Genomic DNA, 23,928 nt, shown 5'->3' with positions numbered 1-23,928 from the left:
AAAGGGGAATTAGCTTTGTCAATCACTCTCGGATATTACTACTCCTTCTCCTACTCCTCCTCCTAAAGCAGCATGTCATCACGCTGAACTGCCAATTTTTCTGCGGCCCAAAAAGGCTCTGTTTATATTTTTTTGCACAATTTTTCAAAGTTTCAAAAGTATTGATACTTTAACAAAAAACTATTTTACTTCACAGGGCTGCCTCCCGGCTCTGTTACAAATTAAGCAACAGCGAGCTGTATCTTTAAAAATTGTTTATGGGTTTCACAAGCCCTCTCGATTGAGCAATTTTTCAGGGGTACACTTGTACTCTTGGTACACCACTTTTTCTGGCCCTCGCCTATACTGTTATATAACTAATTTTTCCGGCCTACGCTCATGGTACACCAATGTTTCAGGTGTTCGCCTATACTCTTGCTACAGAAATGTTACAGGGGTCTGCCTATACTTCTGCTACAGGAATGTTACAGGGGTCTACCTATACCTCTGCTACAGGAATGTTACAGGGGTCTGGCTATACTTCTGCTACAGGAATGTTACAGGGGTCTGCCTATACTTCTGCTACAGGAATGTTACAGGGGTCTGCTTATACTTCTGCTACAGGAATGTTACTGGGGTCCGCCTATATTTTTACTACACAAAAATGTTACTAGGGTCTGCCTATACTTCTGCTACAGGAATGTTACAGGGGTCTGCCTATACTTCTGCTACAGGAATGTTACCGGGGTCTGCCTATACTTCTGCTACAGGAATGTTACTGGGGTCCGCCTATATTTTTACTACACAAAAATGTTACTGCGGTCTGCGTATACTTCTGCTACAGGAATGTTACAGGGGTCTGAATATACTTCTGCTACAGGAATGTTACAGGGGTCTGCCTATACTTCTGCTACAGGAATGTTACTGGAGTCCGCCTATACTATTACTACAGAAATGTTACTGGGGTCTGCCTATACTTCTGCTACAGGAATGTTACTGGGGTCCGCTTATACTCTTACTACAGAAATGTTACTGGGGTTTGCCTATACTTCTGCTACAGGAATGTTACAGGGGTCTGCCTATACTTCTGCTACATGAATGTTACTGTGGACCGCCTATACTTTTACTACAGAAATGTTACTGGGGTCTGCCTATACTTTTACTACAGAAATGTTACTGGGGTCTGACTATGCTTCTGCTACAGGAATGTTACAGGGGTCTGCCTATACTTCTGCTACAGGAATGTTACAGGGGTCTGCCTATACTTCTGCTACAGGAATGTTACAGGAGTCTGCCTATACTTCTGCTACAGGAATGTTACAGGGGTCTGCTTATACTTCTGCTACAGGAATGTTACTGGGGTCCGCCTATATTTTTACTACACAAAAATGTTACCAGGGTCTGCCTATACTTTGGCTACAGGAATGTTACAGGGGTCTGCCTATACTTCTGCTACAGGAATGTTACTGGAGTCCGCCTATACTTTTACTACATAAATGTTACTGGGGTCTACCTATACTCCTGCTACAGGAATGTTACTGGGGTCTGCCCATACTTTTGCTGCTGGAATGTTAGAGGGGTCTGCCTATACTTCTGTTACAGGAATGTTACAGGGGTCTGCCTATACTTCCGCTACAGGAATGTTACAGGGGTCTGCCTATACTTCTGCTACAGGAACGTTACTGGGGTCCGCCTATATTTTTAGTACACAAAAATGTTACTGGGGTCTGCGTATACTTCTGCTACAGGAATGTTACAGGGGTCTGCCTATACTTCTGCTACAGGAATGTTACTGGAGTCCGCCTATACTTTTACTACAGAAATGTTACTGGGGTCTGCCTATACTTCTGCTACAGGAATGTTACTGGGGTTCGCTTATACTTTTACTACAGAAATGTTACTGGGGTTTGCCTATACTTCTGCTACAGGAATGTTACAGGGGTCTGCCTATACTTCTGCTACATGAATGTTACTGTGGTCCGCCTATACTTTTACTACAGAAATGTTACTGGGGTCTGCCCATACTTCTGCTACAGGAATGTTACAGGGGTCAGCCTATACTTCTGCTACAGGAATGTTACAGGGGTCTGGCTATACTTCTGCTACAGTAAAGTTTCAGAGGTCTGCTTATACTTCTGCTACAGGAATGTTACTGCGGTCTGTCTATAATTTTACTACAGAAATATTACTGGGGTCTACCCATACCTTTGCTACAGGAATGTTACAGGGGTTTGCCTATACTTTGGGTGCACAAAGACTTTCCATTGCGGTGTTTTATCTATCTAGCAAAAATACACTGACTGACTAGGGCAGAAATGTGGTCCGAGGACGAGGTCCTTGGTAGGGTAAAACTCTGCCATGCTTGGGCACTCTGATTTCTTCCTGTGTAACACCATGTTTGTGCACTGACAGCATAGGCAAGCCCAAGGAACTTAAAGACTCCCTCTTGTGGTGTTGAGCTATCTGACACCAACACAGAATGAATAGTGTGTGGACCCATGGATTTTCCATTGCTATGTAACTCGCGGCACCTTGGGTCACACAAGGTGGATGCTGGGACCAAGCCTGACCCAGGGCCCGCTCACATACTTCCCACAAAGACTATTGTGGGTCCTACCTCGGTTATGGTTTCTTGGCCTTGTTATGCCACCTCCTCCTCCTGCTTGGGGTCAGGGGTCAGCACTAGGCAACATGTATTAGCTCTCGTGTTACCACAATTATCTGAGACACTGGTTTGGGCCAAACCAAAAAAGGGTAACTGATTTAATGAGACGTTCACAGGTGTACTAGCATCGGAGTCCACTTTATGCCCACGATTGCTGAGGGTGTGGGCAGAGGACGAAGTCCTGGGGGGAATGCAACTGCGCCGGGTTTGGCCCATGGAACTTCTTCCTGGTTCATCCAGTCTTTGGAGTGATGAAAGCAACCATAACTGATTTAATGAGACGTTCACAGGTGTACTAGCATCGGAGTTTGCTTTATGCCCACGATTGCTGAGGGTGGGGGCAGAATACAAAGTCCTGGGGGAAATGCAATTGCACCGGGTTTGGCCCGTTGAACTTCTTTCTGGTTCATCCAGTCTTTGGAGCAATGAAAGCAACCACAACTAATTTAATGAGACGTTCACAGGTGTACTAGCGTCGAAGTCCGCTTTATGCCAACGATTGCTGAGGGTGTGTGCAGAGGCCAAGGTCCTAGGCGGAGGGAAAGTCTGCCATGTTTGGTCACTGTAATTGCTTCATGTTTAATACTTTCCTTGGGTTTCATGCGTTCGCCTATGCTGTGGGTGCCCAAAGATTTCCCATTGCGGTGTTTTAGCTATCTGGCACAAATACACTGAATGACTTGGGTAGGGCACAGACCACTTTCCTAGCGTGGTGTTCACCTATCTGACACCTACACAGAATAAATTGTGTGGGGACACATGGATTTCCCATAGCTATGTAACTCACAGCAGCTTGGGTCACACAAGGTGGAGGCTGGGACCGAACCTGACCCAGGGCCCTCTCACGTGCTTCCCACACAATGTATTTTGGGTCCTACCTCGGTCATGGTTTCTCTGGCTTATTATGCCACCTCCTCTGGGGATCTCCATTGGTCGGCATGTATTATCTCTCCTGCTACAAATTACCACAGTTATTCGAGATACAGGATTGGAGCATTCACAGGAAGCGTTAGTGATTTCATGAGCCTTTCACAGGGTCACTGTATACCTTTGGTGGTTACTTTTGCGACACCCCCTGTTTCAAACCAGTCTTTGGTGTTAGTATGTGCTGCTGCATTGTGGAGATGTGTAGAAGTGCTGGCACCTGAGTCCCCTTTATGCCCACGTTTGCGGCTCCTGACAATTTTGTGACGGAGGTGGCATGGGATTGGAATCATGACCGTACGTCAATCTATCATCAATTCTCAATAACATTGTGGGCTATCGCCCACACTTTCAAAGAGGGTCGCTGACTGGCCCTGTCAACTTTCTGCAGTGTGTGCCTCTGGTTCCTCCTCATCCAGTATGCACTTATAAACAGACATGAGGGTTGTGTATCTATGAAGCGAGCGTGTGGCATGAGGGCAGCTGAACGCTGCGCAGGGAAACTTTTGTGTGCGCTGTGGATGCAGGGTTGTGTGTGTGTGTGTGTGTGGGGGGGGGGGGGGGGTTGGACAGCAATGCCAGCATGTAACCCTGGAGAAGAGGCAGCAGTGTCACCCGCAGGCTGTGATTGTCCTTGGTTTCAGGTAGTGTGGTCCTTAGCTAAGGTGTGCCTTGCTAATGAGGGTTTGTCCAAAGTAAATTGTCAGGGGGGTGATGCTAGATTCTTGCCCCCATTTTGGCTTAATAGTGGGACCCGGGAGCCTTAGATGCAGCCATGCATGCTGCCCCTGCCCTTCCCTATCTGTTTCTGTGGTGTTTTTATGACTCTCTTATGTTTTCTGGTGTTTGAGAAGTTATGAGCTATGCGGAACATCGGTCCCATACAAAAATGCTCGAGTCCCCCCATTGACTTCAATGGGGTTCGTAACTCGAAACGTTCGATTGTATAATAAGACTGTACTCATTTTACACTGTCTATTTTTTGCTTAAGTGTTAGCAAAATACTATTTTGCATACACTTTAGCAAAAAATAAACATGTGGGGAGGAGAGGGTGAAATTTTCTCGAACACCCAAACACCACGTGTTGCTCGCTTGAGTAACGAGTACTTTCGAGTATGCTAAAAGTGAGTCAGTGCCAACACTAATTCTTACCTTTAAGCCAGTCTACACATTGTAGCGAACACCATCAACTCTCGCCTCCTTGGATATAGTCCCAGGAAGGGAATGTTTTGGTTTTTTTTATTACAAAAATTGGTTATCAATGCATAACATGTTCTTCTTGTCCATATTCATGATATAGGGAACAATCTACAAAAAAGGCTCACCTTCAGGATAGGTCAACAATAGCTGTTCGCTGGGCTGCAACACTCCGGCATTCTGCCAGATTGCAGTGATCCAACTTGGGATTGCAAGCCAAGTTCCCATTAACAGAAATTAAAATTCTGACATAAGGCTCATCAGTTTCTAATTGTATCCCTACTACCGAGTAACATTATATTACTGTTGATTAAATAGCTAGTTCTGAAGTTTGAATGTATGCCTCAATGTTTATTTATAGAAATTTATAGATGCCCCCAAAACTCAAGACCTTGGTAAAATCATAACAGATATCCAGGCACAGTATGATGCTTTCGCACAGAAGAACCGTGAAGATGCGGAGAAGTGGTACCAGACAAAGGTGGGGGAACACACAATACAATGCACTCTAGCCCTCCCTTTTCTACACAAGTCTATAGCACTGCTTATCCTGAACTTCTGAGTTCATGAATAGAATGCCTGAGCTTCAGTGAAGACTAAGGCTGAATTCACACGGGGTGGATTTGCCGCAGAAATTCCGTCCGGAATTTTGTCTCGGCAAATCCACCTGCGGCCGCTAATCCCGGGATTAGCCAGCCGTGTGGACGAGATTTCTCGGTAATCTCGTCCACTCGGGCCGGCGAATCCACCGCGGCAAAGCCGGCAGAAGCCAGCGCTTCGGATTCGCCGGCCGCAGCATGCTCATTTTTTTACTTCTTCCGCTGCAGCTGCGCTCTCCTCTATGGGAGTGATGGCTGCAGCGGAAGAGCAAGCGGCCTGGCCGCTTCAAAACCCGTGGCTAAGTGCCGCGGGTTTTGAAGCAGCGCTTTTACCGGCGGAAATCTCGTGGTTTTTCGCTGTGGTCAATTCCCATAAACCACCCACCAATTTGCAGGACTAAATACAGAAAATGTATCAGTCCAGCATGTATCCTTGTTATTCTTGCTGTGTTCTTTCAACCATTTGTCTCTCATTTCTAAGATCACTTGAACACTTGCTCTTATCTGCATATTTTCCTCCAGATCTATATAATGGCAATGGGTAGGCCTCATTATCTGACATATTCTACTCTGAGCGGCCATGATGTAGTCTAAAAAATAGTGTGCTTGTTAAGGGCAATGATAATACTTCCGGTGGTGACAGGGCACTGCAATGGGCTCAAATGTTGTGCCGACGTATGCAAACATCTTTATGTGCACATTTAAAGAAACACACATATACACGTCAGCATTTAGACCAAAAATTATAAGCTGGTGGCGTTATAATGATGCTCTGTTTACGGTATGGGAGGGACTGAGCAGGAGTTGCTAAATTTCGTTGATCACCTGAATAGTGTGGATCCTAAATTGAAATTCACGGTGAACTATTCACATGTTAACACACAGTTTTTAGACATGATGATGATCAAGGAAAATAGTAAATTACATACAGATCTTTATGTAAAGGAAACGGATAAAAATAACATCTTGATATTCAATAGTAATCATTAGAGATGAGCGAGCACCAAAATGCTCGGGTGCTCGTTGCTCGAGTCGAACTTTCCGCGATGCTCGAGAGTTCGTTTCGAGTAATGAACCCCATTAACGTCAATGGGCGACTCAAGCATTTTTGTATATGACCGGTGCTCGCTAAGGTTTTCATTTGTGAAAATTGGGAAAACCCAAGAAAGTGATGGAAACGACACAGAAACGGATAGGGCAGGCGAGGGGCAACATGATGGGCTGAATCTCAGGCTCCCAGGTCCTACTATTAAGCCACAATAGCGGCAAGAGTGCACTCCCCCTTCCCCTAACAATTTTTACTTCGGACAAACCCTCATTAGCAAGGCACACCTTAGCTAAGCACCACACTACCTCCAACCAAGCACAAGCACCGCCTGCGGGACACACCGCTGCCTCTTCTCCTGGGTTACATGCTGCCAAACCCCCCCCGCACGACCCTGCATCCGCAGCGCACACCAAAGTGTCCCTGCGCAGCCTTCAGCTGCCCTCATACCACACGCTGGCAGCATAGCCACACCACCCTCATGTCTATTTATAAGTGTGTCTGCCATGAGGAGGAACTGGAGGCACACACTGCAGAGGGTTGGCAGGGTCAGGTAGCGACCCTCTTTAAAAGGGGCGGGGCGATAGCCCACAATGCTGTAGAGAATCGATGAGAAATTGACGTTTGATCTTCATTTCAAACCTGTGCCACCTCTGTCAGGAGCTGCAAATATGGGCATGAGTTACATAGCTATGGGGAATCCATGTGCCCACACAGTATTCATTCTGTCTAGGTGCCGCATAGCTCAATCGACACCGCAAGGGGAAAGCCATCTGCACTCTGCCCCCTACCCAAGTCAGTCAGTGTCTTTGTGCCAGACAGGTCAAAAACCGCGATGGGAACTAAGTGTGCACCAACAGCATAGGTGGGTCCTAGGCAACCCAAGACATGAACAATAAATAAATCAGAGCGGCCAAACATGGCAGACTTGCACCGCGCCGACGACATAGGCGTCGGCCTACAGCTTCAGCAATCGTAGGCATGAAGCAGACTTCGATGCTAGTTCATCTGCGACGGGCTAATTAAATCAGTTACCTTTCCTTTCACCGCTCCAATGACTGGATTAGCAGGAAAAAGCTCCACAGCCCCAACCTGGCGTACTTGCACTTCCCCCGGGACATAGGCCTCAGCCCACACCCTCAGCAAACGCGGGCATGAAGCGGACTTCGATGCTAGTTCATCTGCGACGGGCTCAGTAAATCAGTAACATTTTCTTTTCCTGCTACAATGACTGGATTAGCCAGGAAAAAGTTGCACAGCCCTAACCTGGCGCAGTTGCAGTTACCCCAGGACATAGGTCTCGGCCAACAGCTTCAGCAATCGTAGGCAGGAAGCGGACTTTCACTGCACCCAGGACATAGGCCTCTGCACAAACCCTCAGCAATCGCGGGCCTAGAGCGGACTCCAATGCTAGCGTAGCTGTGAACGTCTCATTAGCGCTGTATCGCTCCTTTTGTTTGTCCCAATGCAGTGCCCCGGATAGCTGCGGTAACGTGAAATAAAATACAGGTTGGCTTCGGCCCACACTCCATGCCCTAGTCAGTCTGGGGTTTTTTTTAGGGCCAGATACGTAGAACACCGCGATGGGAAAATGTAGTGCACCCATACTATGCAGAGACCCCTGTAATATTCTTGTAGCAAAGGTATAAGCTGACCCCGGTAACAGTTATGTTGCAGAAGTCTAGGGAGACCCCAGTAACATTTCTGTAGTTACAGTATAGACAGACCCCAGTAACATTTCCGTAGCAGCAGCATACGCATAGCCCAGTATTAGTAACATTTCAGTGGTAACAGTATAGACAGACCCCAGTAACATTTCCGTAGCAGCAGTATAGGCAGAGCCCAGTATTAGTAACATTTCACTAGTAACAGTATAGACAGACCCCTGTAACATTTCAGTTGCAGCAGTATAGGCAGAGCCCAGTAACATTTCAGTAGTAACAGTATAGACAGACCCCAGTAACATTTCAGCTGCAGCAGTATAGGCAGAGCCCAGTAACATTTCAGTTGCAGCAGTATAGGCAGAGCCGTGTAACATTTCAGTAGCAGCAGTATAGGCAGAGCCCAGTATTAGTAACATTTCAGTTGTAACAGTATAGACAGACCACAGTAACATTTCAGGAGCAGAAGTATAGGCAAAACGAAGTAACATTTCTGTTGCAGAAGTATAGGCAGACCCCTGTAGCATTACTGTGGCAGAAGTATAGGCAGGCAGACCCGAGTTACATTTCTGTAGCAAGAGTGTAGGCCAACCCCTGACACATTGGTGTACCATGAGTGTAGGCGAAGGCCAGAAAAATTACTTGGATTACAGTGTAGGCGAGGGCCCAAAAAATTAGTGTACCAACAGTACAAATGTACCCCAGAAAAATTGCTCAACCGAGAGGGCAGGTGAAACCCATTAATATTTTAGCTTACTGTGGCTTAATTTGTAACAGAGCCTGGAGGCAGCCCTGCTAAAAAATTTGGTTCATGTTGAAGTTTCAATGCTTTAGTTAGAAACATAGAAATATTGTTTGAAAAAAGTTATATGAACCTTTTGGGCCGCAGAAAAATTGGCAGTGATGACATGATGTTTCAGGAAGACGAGCAGGAGGAGGAGGACTAATATCATACACAGATTGACAAAGGCAAATGTCCCTTTTTTACGGTGATAGAGAACAATGCTTGCATCCGCGGTTGCAGCGAGAAGAATGTTTAGGTAAAGCTGCTCTCCGCTGGTGGAGAAGAGAAGTCTGGGGAAATCCAGGCTTTGTTCATCTTTATGAGTGTAAGCATGTTGGCACTGGCAGTTGACAGGCAGGTACGCTTATCCGTGATGATTCCCTCAGCTGCACTAAACACCCTCTCTGACAAGACGCTAGCGGCAGGGCAAGCAAGCACCTCCAGGGCATACAGCGCGAGTTCGTGCCACGTGTCCAGCTTTGACACCCAGTAGTTGTACGGAGCAGAGGCGTCACAGAGAACGGTGGTACGATCGGCTACGTACTCCCTCACCATCTTTTTACAGTGCTCCCTCCAACTCAGCCTTGACTGGGGAGTGGTGACACAGTCTTGCTGGGGAGCCATAAAGCTGGCAAAGGCCTTGGAGAGTGTTCCCCTGCCTGCGCTGAACATGCTGCCTGATCTCCGCGCCTCCCCTGCTACTTGGCGCTCGGAACCGCGCCTTCTGCCACTAGCGCTGTCAGATGGGAAGTTTACCATCAGTTTGTCCACCAGGGCCCAGTGGTATTGCATCACTCTCGAACCCCTTTCCTCTTCGGGAATGAGAGTGGAAAGGTTCCCCTTATACCGTGGGTCGAGCAGTGTGTACACCAAGTAATCCGTAGTGGTGAGAATGCATCTAACGCGAGGGTCACGAGAAAGGCATCCTAACATGAAGTCAGCCATGTGTGCCAGGGTACCTGTACACAACACATCGCTGTCCTCACTAGGAAGATCATTTTCAGGATCCTCCTCCTACTCCTCCTCCTCCTCCACAGGCCATACACGCTGAACAGATGAGAGGCAAGCAGCATGGGTACCCTCTGCAGTGGGCCCAGCTGTCTCTTCCCCCTCCTCCTCCTCCTCAGGCTCCTCCCCCTCCTCCTCCTCCTCCTCCTCCAAAATGTGCTGAGATATAGACATGAGGGTGCTCTGACTATCCAGCGACATACTCTCTTCCCCTGTCTCCTGTTCCGACCGCAAAGCGTCAGCCTTTATGCTTTGCAGGGAACTGCTCAAGAGGCATAGCAGGGGAATGGTGATGCTAATGATTGCAGCATCGCCGCTCACCATCTGGGTAGACTCCTCAAAGTTTCCAAGGACCTGGCAGATATCTGCCATCCAGGCCCACTCCTCTGTAAAGAATTGAGGAGGCTGACTCCCACTACGCCGCCCATGTTGGAGTTGGTATTCCACTATAGCTCTACGCTGCTCATACAGCCATTCCAAGATGTGCAGCGTAGAGTTCCACCATGTGGGCACGTCGCACAGCAGTCGGTGCACTGGCAGATTAAACCGATGTTGGAGGGTGCAGGCATACAACACCGCTAATACCAGCACCGAGATGGGGACAGCTATTCTGGGGGTGGGTAGGACGTGAGCGGTCCCAGGCTCTGACTCGGTCCCAGCCTCCACCAGATTCACCAAATGTGCCGTCAGGGAGATATAGTGGCCCTGCCCGCCTGTGCTTGTCCACGTGTCCGTTGTTAAGTGGACCTTCCCAGTCACCGCGTTGTTGAGGGCGCGTACAATGTTGCGTGAGACGTGGTCGTGCAGGGCTGGGACGGCACACCATGAAAAATAGTGGCGACTGGGGACAGAGTAGTACAGGGCCACTGCCGCCATCATGTTTTTGAAAGCATCAGTTTCCACAAGCCTGTAGGGGAGTATCTCCAGGCTGATCAATTTGGCTATGTGGACATTTAAAGCTTGAGCGTGAGGGTGCGTGCTGACGCATTTGCGCTTTTGCCCCAACGATTCTCTTAGCGACAGCTGGACGCTGCGCTTAGAGACATTGCTGGATGGGGCCGAGGACAGCGGAGGTGAGGGTGTGGGGGCAGGCCGGGAGACGCCCGTGCCTGTGTCCTGAGAGGGGGGTTAGATCTCAGTGGCAGGTTGGGGCACAGAGGGAGAGGCAGTGGTGCAACCCGGAGGCGGTGAACGGCCTTCGTCCCACTTTGTGGGGTGCTTGGCCATCATATGCCTGTGCATGCTGGTGGTGGTGAGGCTGGTACTGGTGGCTCCCCGGCTGATCTTGGCGCGACAAAGTTTGCACACCACTGTTTGTCGGTCGTCTGCGCTCTCAGTGAAAAACAGCCACACCTTTGAGCACCTAGGCCTCTGCACGGTGGCTTGGCGGTAGTGAGAAGGAAATATATATATCCTTGCAGGTAGAAAAGAAAACACTGGAATATATACATTTATATAGACATAGTTATGTGCCTTTCTTTTTATATGCATACTAACTTTATTCTCATAAGTACTAACTCTATGAAAAACTTAATACTTCGCCTTATATCAGATATGCCAAGAGGCCTTGCAAAGCGAAGACAAAATGTATCTTGAACACAAGGAATAACCAGATACGAAGGCCGCGTGTACTTGGCTGTTTTTCCAGAGGCGCCGTAGCAAGATATCGACTGTTCAACTATGCATCTGAACTTTCACTGTCTCAGGCTGGAGATCTGGACTTCCCATATATGGTTATGCGGTGGAGTTGAGCCAATGAGCCCATCACCCATTTCTAGTGATGAGACCAAAGGGTATAAGATCTCATGTAATCTGTAATAAAGGGCAGCGCAGTCATGTCCCCGTGTGAGGAACTATACCAGACCTCCGTGTAGTGTTTTCTTCTTTACCGCCAGCAGCGGGGCAAGTGGGGTGGGCCTGATTGGTGCTGTACGCAAGAAATATTACCCTGACAAATGGCGCCCAACGTGGGGCGACAAAACCGGAGCCGTGCAGCCCTGTCCATCCGGATCCACGCCACGGGGAAGCCGTCCTGCTGCAAACCGAGTCTGATCAACTCACAGAACTCCAGGTAAGACCAGCATATATTTATGTTGTGTTTTACACTGCGAGTCTTGCAGCAGGAGGGACTATCTGTGGTTTGTGACCGGACGGGTTGGGTTAAGAGTTCAACACGGTAACTCGTGGGCTTCGGGTTTGCCGTCATGGACCACTGACCGTGATATGCGCACCAATCGGTCACCCAGAAACTAGTCTGTAGTCTATTTGTACTTTGAAGTCCGTAGCGTTTTAGCAATAGTGAAGGTTGTTTGTTGTATCTGCAGAATTTTTTTCCTCTTTCTTTTCATTTAGTCTCACAAGAGAAGGGACCCTCGGTTGTTTTTCCAGTATATAAGGGGCTAACAATTTGAAAATTAAGAGGGATGCATTTTGTGAGACAGGCTTCATAGGAGAAGGGACTCTCGGTTGTTTTGCCTTATATATGGGGCTAACGATTTGATTTCAGAGAGATGCATTCTGTGAGGCTGGTTCCATAGGAAAAGGGACCCTCGGTTGTTTTGCCGGTATATAAGGGGCTGACAATTTGAAAATTAAGAGGGATGCATTCTATGGAGCGTGTTATTATTATCATTGTTGTTCTAATATGCGTAAGACCTTATTAAAGAAGACAGAGCCCCTCAAGGGCTGCCGCCGTGCGGATCAATTGATGGAGGAGAGACAGTAGGAGAGACAAGAGTTCCAATCTGTAAAATGTAAGAAAACTTATGAAAATGTGTAACAAGGACCCGCACGGTAGATTACAGTATGGTGACTGGGACGTCTTTAGGACCAAGAAGCGTGCCTTGAAAGACCAAGGTTTTCTAGAAAGTGCTGGAGTGAGAAGCAGAGAGACAGTCAGAGAAAGTTAAGTATGTACACATTATTTGTTTAAAAAAGTATCCGTAAGTGAAATGTTGGAAAGTACAGTAAGTGATCAAGAGGGTGTCGGGAGAGTGTCTATTGAAGGTTACATTGGCAGTTAGGTAGGGGAGAGAAATAAGGGGAACAAGCAAAGTCGAGAAGAAAGTTACAATGCATGTGATTTGTTGGCAGAGAGAAAGAAGAAAAGGTGTATAATACAAGATAGATAATATATATATATATATATATATATATATATATATATATATATATGTGTGTATATATGTATATACTGTATGTGCAAATAGTTAACTGAGCTTGCTTTTAGAAGAGAAAGATTGTTTACATGAAGCTGCAACTTGTGTTTAGTTTTCAAGGTCAAGAGATAACAAAGCGAGAGAGAATGCAATACTGACCCTGGAAAATATCTTTGCTTGCTTAAATGGAATGAAAGCTTGAAATGAATTTAATTAATTATACTGTCTTACAAGGCAGGAAATATAGCAATTTCTAAGCTATATTCTTACTGGGTTCTGATCACAAATGGACACGTCTTGGTCTCTTTTTCATACAGGTGTAAGGAAGTTTACCCCACTCACATTCTCTGGGGGCTTTTAAGAATACAGGGGTTGAAAATGCAAAACATGTTAAATTTGTCAGAAGGTCCCAGCATATGTGTTAATTATGAGTTCAAATGCAGGGAATAGTTAAACTAAAACAACTTATTCAGTCGGTGAATGCATATTCATAGAGATAACAGTTGTTTGGAAAATGTGGGGGCTTTCAGACTTCACTTTTTGTTCAGGGTCAAATACAGAGAAGGACAGAGAAAGACAGACAAGGGGGCTGAAAGATACCCACGTATTCTAAAATACTTCAGCGTTTAATATAACATATAATAGCTTCAGTAGATAAGAAAGATAGAATGTCTCAGTCACTTAGCAAATTTTTTTCACATAATTTGTCAAAAATAGCGCTCATTCACAATCTCATCTCAATAGAATCATGTACTTTATAACATTATAGCACTCACCTCAATGTTTTTCAACTGATGTATGTATGTTTGTCAAACTTTTTTTGTCTGTGCATCTGTATGTACTGGTACACCTTCAAAGGGGGTGACAGAGCAGACTTGAGCGCATGGATGGATGAGAGTTAATGACTGGGGATAAAAGTCCCCCCCCCCCCCATGCATAAGACTTTACTTGGTTGAGATGTGGATGCTTAGACTGTTAAGCGTAAATGAAGCTGTGAAAAAAGACGCAAGCGACCAGTATTGAAGGGGTGGAGCTAGATGATGTAAAAGTACGTAATGTGTTTCATCCCTCTTGTCCACAAGGGAGGGGGTGAGGATCTTGAGCAGCTAGTAAAAGTTTTATTTTTTTTTTGGTTTTTTTTCTCTCAAATTTGATAAGACATTGCAGGCAGGAACAGATTAATAATGAATTTGCTTAAAGGATCTCACATTTATAATATGAATAGGTGTTTGTAGATTATTCTGCCCTGATGTAACTCATGTCTGTTATTGGTGCTAACATCTTACAGGCCTTATCTGCATCCATCAAATCTTTTTATAATGTTGTACTACCTTAAACCCGGGTACTCTTGTTCCAATTGAGTACTCGGGTTCAAAGGGGGGGAGGAGAAGGCATAGATGATCTAGGTTTTGCAAATCAGCCATTTTTATTTATTTTTTTTTGCAACAAGATTCTGATCTATTTGAAATAGAATATCAGCATGATTGTCTAGCAGTGATGCAACAAGAAAATTTAAGTTTAAAAAAGTTACTGAAAGCCCTTGTTAATAATGCATATTTTGAGTTGTTTTTTTATAGATGGTACCAGGGTGATTGACGACTCCACACTGGATATGCAGTGGTCACACAACAAGATGTCCTAAAAACAGAATGCCTCCGCATGTCGCAGTACAAGAAGCGGAACTAAAAAGGCCCTCACTGAGGCGTGTAGAGTGGTAGAAGGTAAGACGGCAACCCTTTACACTAACTCCCGGTATGCATTTGGCATAGCTCATGATTACGGCCCAACATGGAAGGCCAGACAGTTTTTTACCTCAGCAAGGACAGCCAATTAAGAATGATGCAGCGGGGCAGAGTCTCACGGAGACCCTACTTCTACCTGACAAAGTGGAAAGCTCACACCAATTCCTACACCGGAGAAACGAGAGGCAACGCCATCACAGACCACACAGCAAAAGCAGCGGCCCTCAAGCCGTGGAAGAAAGAAGAAAAGAAGAATTTGACAATAACTTTGGACTTTGACTAACAACTTGGACTTTGATAATAACTTTGGACTTTGATAAAAACTTTGGACTTTGATATACTAAGGACTTTACAGTTACAAGCCAGCAAGGAAGAAAAGGAAAAATGGACTAAAAAGGGGCGGTGTATGGCGAACAGTCAACAGAACTTGCCTACCATGGTCCCTGTGCCCCATGATGGCCCAGCTGATGCACGGAAAGACGAACCTCTCAAAGCAGCAATGATGTCGACGCTTGAACGAGGACGGGTGGCTCCTGGGTTTTCTGTAGCTGCTGCATCATTTGTCCAATTTTGCATGATCTTTGCCGTAAGCAGCAGGGCGGAAGTAAATCTGCCATATCATGCTTGCCGGGACCACTCTACCCATTTCAGGGATTGCAAATTGGCTACGTTCAGCTCCCACTTGTTGGGAAGCATGAATATGTGCTTGTTGTTGTTGATTTCTTTTCAGGTTGGAGACCTACTCTGTTACCAAAGTAAATAAGCAGGTAACCGCACAGAAGCTCATGAATGAGGTAATCCGCAGATACGGGGTACCGGAAGTGATTGAGTCAAACAAAGGTACACACTTCACAGGTGAAATAATGCAACACATCATGTCTGCTTTGGGTATATTTCAGGCTTTTCACACACCCTACCATCCGCGGAGTAGTGGGAAAATAGATACAAAAGGCAATGAAGAAAATGGGTAAATTTTGAATTGAGTGTCTTCTATTAGTTTTTCTTTTTCTTAGGAGGATACATGCCACAGTAGCTGAGTTTGGGGAATGATTTTCTTGTTAATTTTGTCATAGGTCTCTCCAAGGAATTGTCAATAATGCATTCTGCAGTCTGCTTTTCTCCCAGGTCCTACAGATGAGTGTCACAATCTGAAACCAGGTGACAGGGTCTATGTGAAAAAGTTTGAGAGAGAAACCCGGTTTGAATGTCCCTACCAGATGTTGTTCACCCAACTGCAGTCAAGCTCGAAGGAAAGCCCACTTGGATCCACACTTCACACTGAAAAAAAACTAATGATCCTGCATATCCTTTACATGCTATAATGTGGTACAATTCCTCTAACACACACCCTTGACTACTGTACACTAGCCATCCACATGTATACATAGATGCAAGAGGAGTGCCAAGGGGGGTGCGAGATTAATTTAATTCTAGAGATCAGGTTAAAGCAGGTTTTGAGTCCTTATTTGCTATTGTCACTGTTAATAATAATCTAGATTGGATGAATTATATCTATTACAATCAGCAGAGGTTTGTAAACTACACCAGAGATGCTTTACAAGGGTTAGCTGACCAGTTAGGGCCCACTGCATCCATGGCCCTAGAGTGGCCCTGGATATGATTTTAGTAGAAAGAGGTGGGGTATATAACTTCCTGTACGTGTATTATCCCTTTTTTTTTTTTTTTTTTTCAAATAGTTTTTATTGGGTTTTACAAAATACAGTTGTGTTACAAGTCAAATCTTTTCTTTGAATTATACATTGTTAAGGATCCATATATCTTAAAATGCAAGGTGTAAATTAGTTGTTTTTCCAGCAACAATGTAAATAGCAGGTAGTATGAGCATCAGATTCCATTGACTTTACATAAGTAGTGTTTATAACGCCGAACAGAATTATGAGGAAAAACTTTGAAACAGTTTTACATTTATCTCAAAACATTAAAACATTAAACGGTCTTGTACATCACGTCCTCAGTTAACATCAGTAAGGTTTCTTATATATATATTCAATTAGTCAAGGGTTTTTTTTTTTTTTGCATATATCTAATCCAGGGGTTCCAAGTATGAAGGAAATTGGGCATAGAGTCCCCTGCCAAAGCGAGTATCTTTTCATATGAGCAGTGATCTGCCATAATATCTAGTACTTCAGATATTGTTGGAGGGGTTGTAGATTTCCATTTCCTGGTTATGGCCAATTTCGCCACCATCAGCAAGTGACACCAACTTTCGGTTATGAGGAGGTATATTGCTGCAGTTCAGTAATAGTAGCGCAAGTTCCGGAGATTTAGGAATCATATGGCCCGAAACTCTCCAAACAATTTGGAAAATCTCTCTCCAGAAGGACTGTATAAATGTACAGTCCCAAAATAAGTGTATAAGGGAGCCAACTTGGCTGCAACCCCTCCAACAGTTTTTGTCGATGTTTGGAATGTATCTTGCTAATTTAGAGGGTGTATAATACCATCTGGTTAGGATTTTGTAATATACTTGGAGAAGATCTGCAGACAGGGTAGATTTGTTTGCCCAGGTAAAGGCTGTCAACCATTGGTCAATAGAAAATGATTTTCTCAGGTCTAATTCCCAGTTCAATAGATGCATCTTCTTTTTTGGGCCTAGATCTCCTGCAAGGACATTGTAGAGTCTTCCTGTCAGTGAAGACTTTAGTTGCTTTTGTCCGGAAAATAAAGAAATTAGTTTGATAGGTAGTGAACATTTTTCCAGATGAGATGCTGTTAAACAAGACCGTATCCGATAATATGTGTATAGCTCATTGGAAGGAATATTATATTTGTCTTTTACTGTTTGGAAGGAGAGAATCCTTCCCTCTGAATATAGGTCTGAGATACATGTTATTCCTGCTTTCGACCAAGCTAAAGTTGAAAGCCCTGGGATGAAATATGTAAGGGTCTCTATTGGAAGTTTGATTTCTTTTTTACTTAAGCTCGCTTTTAATTTAAGGTTGCAGATGTTCCATGCTTGTAAAGTGGCTAACATTGGAGGGGATAGGCCTTGTAGGTTCAGATCTAAGGGAGAATGAGAAATAGTTGCGGCTGATGTTGCTGCGAATAGAAGGGAGTTTAGCCCTCTGTTTTTATTGAATTGTTTTTCAATATAGAGCCATGGGGGGGAGGGGTGCATCTCATCAAACCAGGACTTGGATATGTTTAGGTTTATGGCCTGGCAGTATGCCCATAGATCCGGTACTCCCAGGCCCCCCTGCCTGCGGTTGAGAGATAGAATCGTGGATGCAACTCTAGGTCTTTTGTTATTCCATATGAATTTAGATAGTTGCTTTTGGAATTCCATCACTTTGGTGTGTGGTATTGGGAGAGCCATTGTGCGGAAGATGTACAAAAGTTTAGGTAATATTATCATTTTGTAAAGCGTGATTCTCCCAATCCACGAATATTCAAATTTGCTCAGAGAATTCAATTCCTCCTGAACTGAGAGGCATAGGGGGTCTAGGTTAGCCGAGATCATTTCTGAAAGTGGGTAGGATATGGTTATCCCTAAATATGGGATCGTGGTTTTCCATGTATACCTGAATTCGGATTGGATGGCTTGTTTCAACAAGGAGGGGATGTTTATTCCCAGGATTTGGGACTTATTTATGTTTAGCTTATAATAGGATGTGTTACTGAAATCTGCTATGATGTTTTGTGCTGCTCTTAAAGATTCTAGTGGGTTAGACAGCGTTAGAATTACATCGTCGGCATATAATCCGATCTTGTGTTGTCTGCCTCCACTAGGGAAGCCACTGATGAAAGGTGAGGTTCTGATGAGCTCTGCCATCGGTTCCATTACCATTATAAATAGCAATGGCGATAGGGGGCAGCCCTGTCTTGAGCCGTTCGTTATCAGGAAGGGCTTGGACAAGGTCCCGTCTATTAATACTCTGGCAGATGGGGAGGAGTATAGAGCCTTGATTGCCCTCAGAAAACTACCTCCCACACCGAACTTCTCCAGAGTGGCGAACATGAAGCCCCAATGAAGTCTATCAAACGCCTTCTCTGCATCCAGGGCAAGGAGGAGAGAAGGCGCCCGACTCGACCCCACCCCGGCTAGGAGGTTAATAAGCCTCCTTGTGCCATCAGATGACTGTCTGCCCTTAACAAAGCCCACCTGATCGCTATGTATTAAATTTGGGAGTATTTGGAGTAGCCTTAACGCTAAGATTTTTGATAGTAGTTTTGTGTCAGAGTTGAGGAGGGAAATGGGTCTAAAGTTTGCGGGTGTTTCTGCTGGCTTTCCGGGCTTAGGGATTGTGACAATAGTAGCTTGAAGCATCTCCGAGGGCATACCTCCTGAGTGCATAGCTTCATTAAAAATAGAGGCAAGGTAAGGAGATAGTGTTTGAGCATACGTTTTATAATATTCATTTGTAAAGCCATCAGGTCCGGGCGATTTATAGTTTTTTAGTAGATTTATCGCGGAGATGACTTCTTTTATTGAAATGGGATCGTCTAGTGTATAGCATGAGGGATCAATTTTGGGGAGGGACATTTTTTGTAGAAAGTTGTTGATAGTGTCTGAGTTCGGTTGGGGTGTTGCTATGTCATTTTTTAGGTTATATAAGTTGGCGTAGAATGAGCTAAATTCGTTAGCTATGTCTTGTGGATGAGTAAGTTTAGTTTTGGAGTTGTTTGATTTGATTAGAAAGGGGATTTTTGCTTTGATGTGCTTTGGCTTTACTTTATTTGACATCAGTTTGGACGGCTTATTATGATGAGAGTAGTAGTTGGCTTTCATAAACATATGGTTTTTATTGTGTTCTTCTATAAGAATAGCCCGTAATTTTCTTCTAAGATTGCTCAATTCTATTTGATCTGTATTCAAAGGGGATGTTTGTAATCTCTTTTCAATTATTTGTATTTGACTTAGGAGTTCATCTATTGACTTTTGTTTATTTCTTCTGTGTTGGGAGTTTAGTTTGATTAGTATGCCCCGGATAAACGCTTTATGGGCGTTCCATAAGGTGAAGGGGCTTATCTCTGGGTCCTCATTTAAACTAAAGTATTCCTCTAAAGCTTTGGTTATTGTGTTTTTGTTCTTTGGAGATTTAATTAGAGGGACATTGATGCGCCAAATTTTTGTGTTTATTTTGGGGTGTCCTAAATTTATTTTTAATGTTATTGGGGCGTGGTCCGACCATGTGGCTGTACCTATTTCTGAGGAGGTGACTAATGGGAGGGTCCATCTATCTACTAGGAACAGGTCGATACGTGAGAATGATTTGTGCCTGTGGGAGAAATGGGTAAATTCTCTAGATGAGGAGTTTAGGCATCTGAATGAGTCATATAATGCCTCTTTGTGTAGCCAAGGAAAGAGTGTGGGGGAGGTCCTATGTTTGTTTGTTGAATCTAGATTTCTATCCGGGATGCTATTAAAATCGCCACAAATTATCAACTTTCCCATTTGTATTCTTTTTATTTTCTTTATTGTCCTGTTTAAAAAGAAGATTTGCGATTTGTTTGGAGCATAGATATTAGCGATCGTGATGGGACACTCATTTATAGTGCCAGCCACAGCAAGGTATCTGCCCTTTGGGTCTACAAGGCTCGTTTTGTGAATAAAGTTAATATTTGATTTGAAAGCAATCAGAACTCCCGCTTGCTTTTTAGGGGCACAGGACATATATATTAGAGGGAAGTTTTTGTTGGTGAATTTTGGACATGCTGAGAAAGAGAAGTGAGTTTCTTGTACGCATATCACTTCTGCCCCTGATTGTCTGGCATCTTTCCATATTGACGCTCTTTTAAAAGGTGAGTTTAACCCCCTTGCATTTTGGGATGTAAGTTTAAGTGACATGGCTATTAATTAAGTGACAGGTACTACACTGAGAATAGTAAAAGACCGTGTAAACAATAACAACAACAACATTAATGCTTATACATACTGCTGGAAAGGCATCATGTTCTTTAAGTCGAAGAGTTGTAGCACTTAAATCTTGATTCCTGCAAAGATAAGGTAAGAGAGCAAAGCAGAAACATAGAACAGTGTGGAAAGCAGGGATTATTGCCTGCATACTTGTGGGGAACGGGTAAAAGTTCACCTAAAGTCAATCTCTTCCACTTGGAGTACTTTGGGAAAATTTACTCAGGGTAAGGAGAGTCGAGAGATGTGAGAGTATGAGATCCAACCGGGATTAGTTTTCAAGTGGTTGTTGCTCGGGCCCAGGAATTGGGGATTTTGTTTGATCTTGCAGCTGTGGTGTTTTGTGCATCCTTTGGTATGGAGATATTCCATGATATTAGGATTTTGTTGCCTTCTTGAGGAGATGAAATCACATGGAGGGACCCCTCTTTGTGGATTAATAATTTCGTAGGAAAACCCCACTTGTATAGGATCTTATTTGCGCGTAGGGCTGTGGTAATCGGAGCGAAGGATTTCCTTGCTTGGATTGTTGCTTGAGATAAATCAGCAAACATCTGAATTTTTGTGAAAGGTTCTGGGAGAGTGCCCATTTTTCTGGATGCCTGCATCATAGCTTCTTTTACATGAAAGAAATGAATACGTGCTATGACATCTCTTGGGGTTTCAGCAGGGAGAAAGTTTGGTTTGGGGAGTCTGTGGGCTCTATCAATGATGCGTTCAGACTCTGGTATATCTGGGAGAATGGCGTTAATGAGCTGAGAGAGGTGTTTATTCAAGTTGGATTGGTTAATGTTCTCTGGTATCCCACGGAACTTTATGTTGTTACGCCTGTTCCTATCTTCTAAATCCGCTAGCTTGTTTTTAATGGCGGTAACTTCGTCTTCTAAGGAATAATGAGAGTCAATCAAATTGTTATGAGAGGTGGTTAACTCCTCCATCTTGTTTTCTATATGCTCCGTACGCTCGCCCAGATCTTGGAGGGATGCGTTTACAGCGGATGATAGCAGATTAAAATCATTGTGCATTGATTTTCTCAGCGCAACCATTATATTTTTAATAAAGAGTTCTGAAGCAGGTTGGTCTGAGGAAGGGAGGGTTAGCATCGGATCTTCAGATAGGCACAGGTTAGGGGTTGAGGGGGATGGTGAGGTTATTCTTGGCCTTTGTTTTTCTGGGCTTGAGGAGGGGGAAGGGTTTCCCTCTCTCTGAGATTTAGCTGTGGGCGCCATTTTATCTGCTTTCCCGCCTGAATTATGGGGGAAGGTTTCTTCACTCACCCTTCTCTGACGCTGTTCTCGGGGTGCCTGTGGTAGTCTGCGCTGTGCAGAGCCTCCAGCGCTTCCTCCTGTCTCAGTGCCGGCAGTGTTAGCTTCTTCAGAGCAAGCAGCAGCAGCTGCAGGGCTCACATCTTCTCCCTCAGTGTTAGGAGGAGGGAGGGGGGGGGCTATCAGTGACTGCTGCTCCGTCTCTGCCGGCAGTGCGGGCTGTGAAGAAATCCGACACTCTGTGTGGAGGGTGTTTGGATGTCCTCCTTTTAGACATCTCCGCTGTGTCTCTTATCTCTGCTGATGCTGATAAGCTGATTATTCCCTCTTTCTGTCGCTTGTGAGTCGCTAGGGAAGAGATTAAGCCGGGAGAGCTCAGTAAGGTGTGACTGGCTCGGTAGGCATTCAGGTCACGCCCCCGTGTATTATCCCTTTGATCAAAAAGAGTATGAGTAAGGGACTGGATAATGTGACACCAAAATTTCCCTTGTTTGAAAAAGATGAAGAGCCTGTTCCGATAATGCCAACCACGTACGTTACCAGAAAAATGGAGAAATGTACTAGTACTGCGCCTGTCCCGATCTCCTAAAATGGATTGTCAGTGGAATTCCCATTTGCTTAGGGATAGTGCAGAAGACCTTAGGTTCCGGCGAGGGCACATCCTGTGGGGTGTTAACTTGTACAGATAGAGGGTATGGATACCCGGAAATAAGCCCAGGGAATCCATGGCCTCTTTCTGAGGTGAGGTAGGGATCCCCCCTCCTAGGAGTAGGGACTTACGGGCAGTGGAGAAAACCCTGACGCAAGGGAGAGGCGACCGAGGAAGAGTGCGAGGCCTGGTGCTTGATCTCCGTATTAAGTTTTTAGGGGGGTTTGAGAAGGAAATATATATATATCCTTGTAGGTAGAAAAGAAAATACTGGAATATATACATTTATATAGATATAGTTATGTGCCTTTCTTTTTATATGCATACTAACTTTATTCTCATAAGTACTAACTCTATGAAAAACTTAATACTTCGCCTTATATCAGATATGCCAAGAGGCCTTGCAAGGCGAGGACAAAATGTATCTTGAACACAAGGAATAACCAGACACGAAGGCCGCGTGTACTTGGCTGTTTTTCCAGAGGCGCCGTAGCAAGATAACGACTGTTCAACTATGCATCTGAACTTTCACTGTCTCAGGCCGGAAATCCGGACTTCCCATATATGGTTATGCAGTGGAGTTGAGCCAATGAGCCCATCACCCATTTCTAGTGATGAGACCAAAGGGTATAAGATCTCATGTAATCTGTAATAAAGGGCAGCGCAGTCATGTCCCCGTGTGAGGAACTATACCAGACATCCGTGTGGTGTTTTCTTCTTTACCGCCGGCAGCGGGGAAAGTGGGGTGGGCCTGATTGGTGCTGTATGCAAGAAATATTACCCTGACAGTAGGGGGTGCTTTGGGAAACAGTTGAGGGATTATTCGCTCTGGCCCTGCCTCTACTCCTGGCCACCCCAATGCCTCTTTCAACCTGTCCTGCTGCTGCAATTGCCTCCCCCTCTGAAGACCTGTCCTCAGTTGGCTTATCAATCCAGGTGGGGTCAGTCACCTCATCGTCCAATTGCTCTTCCTCCGAATCCTCTGTTCTTGAGACAGTTGCCGGAAGTCCCTTAGCCTCATCACCCGGACCCCGGGAACTTTCCAAAGGTTGGGCATCAGTCACGACAAACTCCTCAGGTGGGAGAGGAACCATGTTTTCCCGATCAGGGCAGGGGCCCGAGAACTGTTCCTGGGAGTCATTCTGCTCATCAGAATGTGTCATTTTCATGGAGTGAGGAGGCTGGGAGGAAGGAGGAGCAGCAGCAAGAGGATTCAGAGTTGCAGCAGTGGACAGCGTAGAAGACTGGGTGGTCGATACATTGCTGGATGTACTTTCTGCTATCAACGACAGTACCTGCTCAAACTGCTCATTTTGTAATAAAGGTCTACGACATGGACCCAAAAATTGTGATATGAAGCTGGGAACCCCAGAAAC

General features: G+C 45.0%; 1 long non-coding RNA gene across 1 annotated transcript in view; it reads right to left on the bottom strand.

The window, feature by feature from the left end:
* The window catches only part of LOC136631935 (uncharacterized), an 808,093-nt gene extending 785,820 nt beyond the window's left edge, over positions 1-22,273 (bottom strand). Inside the window, exons 1-2 of the long non-coding RNA XR_010793100.1 lie at positions 21,916-22,273; positions 20,661-20,718 (exon numbers count right to left, since the gene is read on the bottom strand). This is a non-coding gene — a long non-coding RNA (uncharacterized lncRNA). The remainder of the gene's footprint in view (positions 1-20,660; positions 20,719-21,915) is intronic.
* Between the last annotated feature and the right edge of the window lie 1,655 nt (positions 22,274-23,928).

Source organism: Eleutherodactylus coqui, chromosome 6 (assembly GCF_035609145.1).
Source record: "Eleutherodactylus coqui strain aEleCoq1 chromosome 6, aEleCoq1.hap1, whole genome shotgun sequence".
Taxonomy (NCBI): Eukaryota; Metazoa; Chordata; class Amphibia; order Anura; family Eleutherodactylidae; genus Eleutherodactylus; species Eleutherodactylus coqui.
This window is presented reverse-complemented; position numbering and strand designations above follow the sequence as displayed.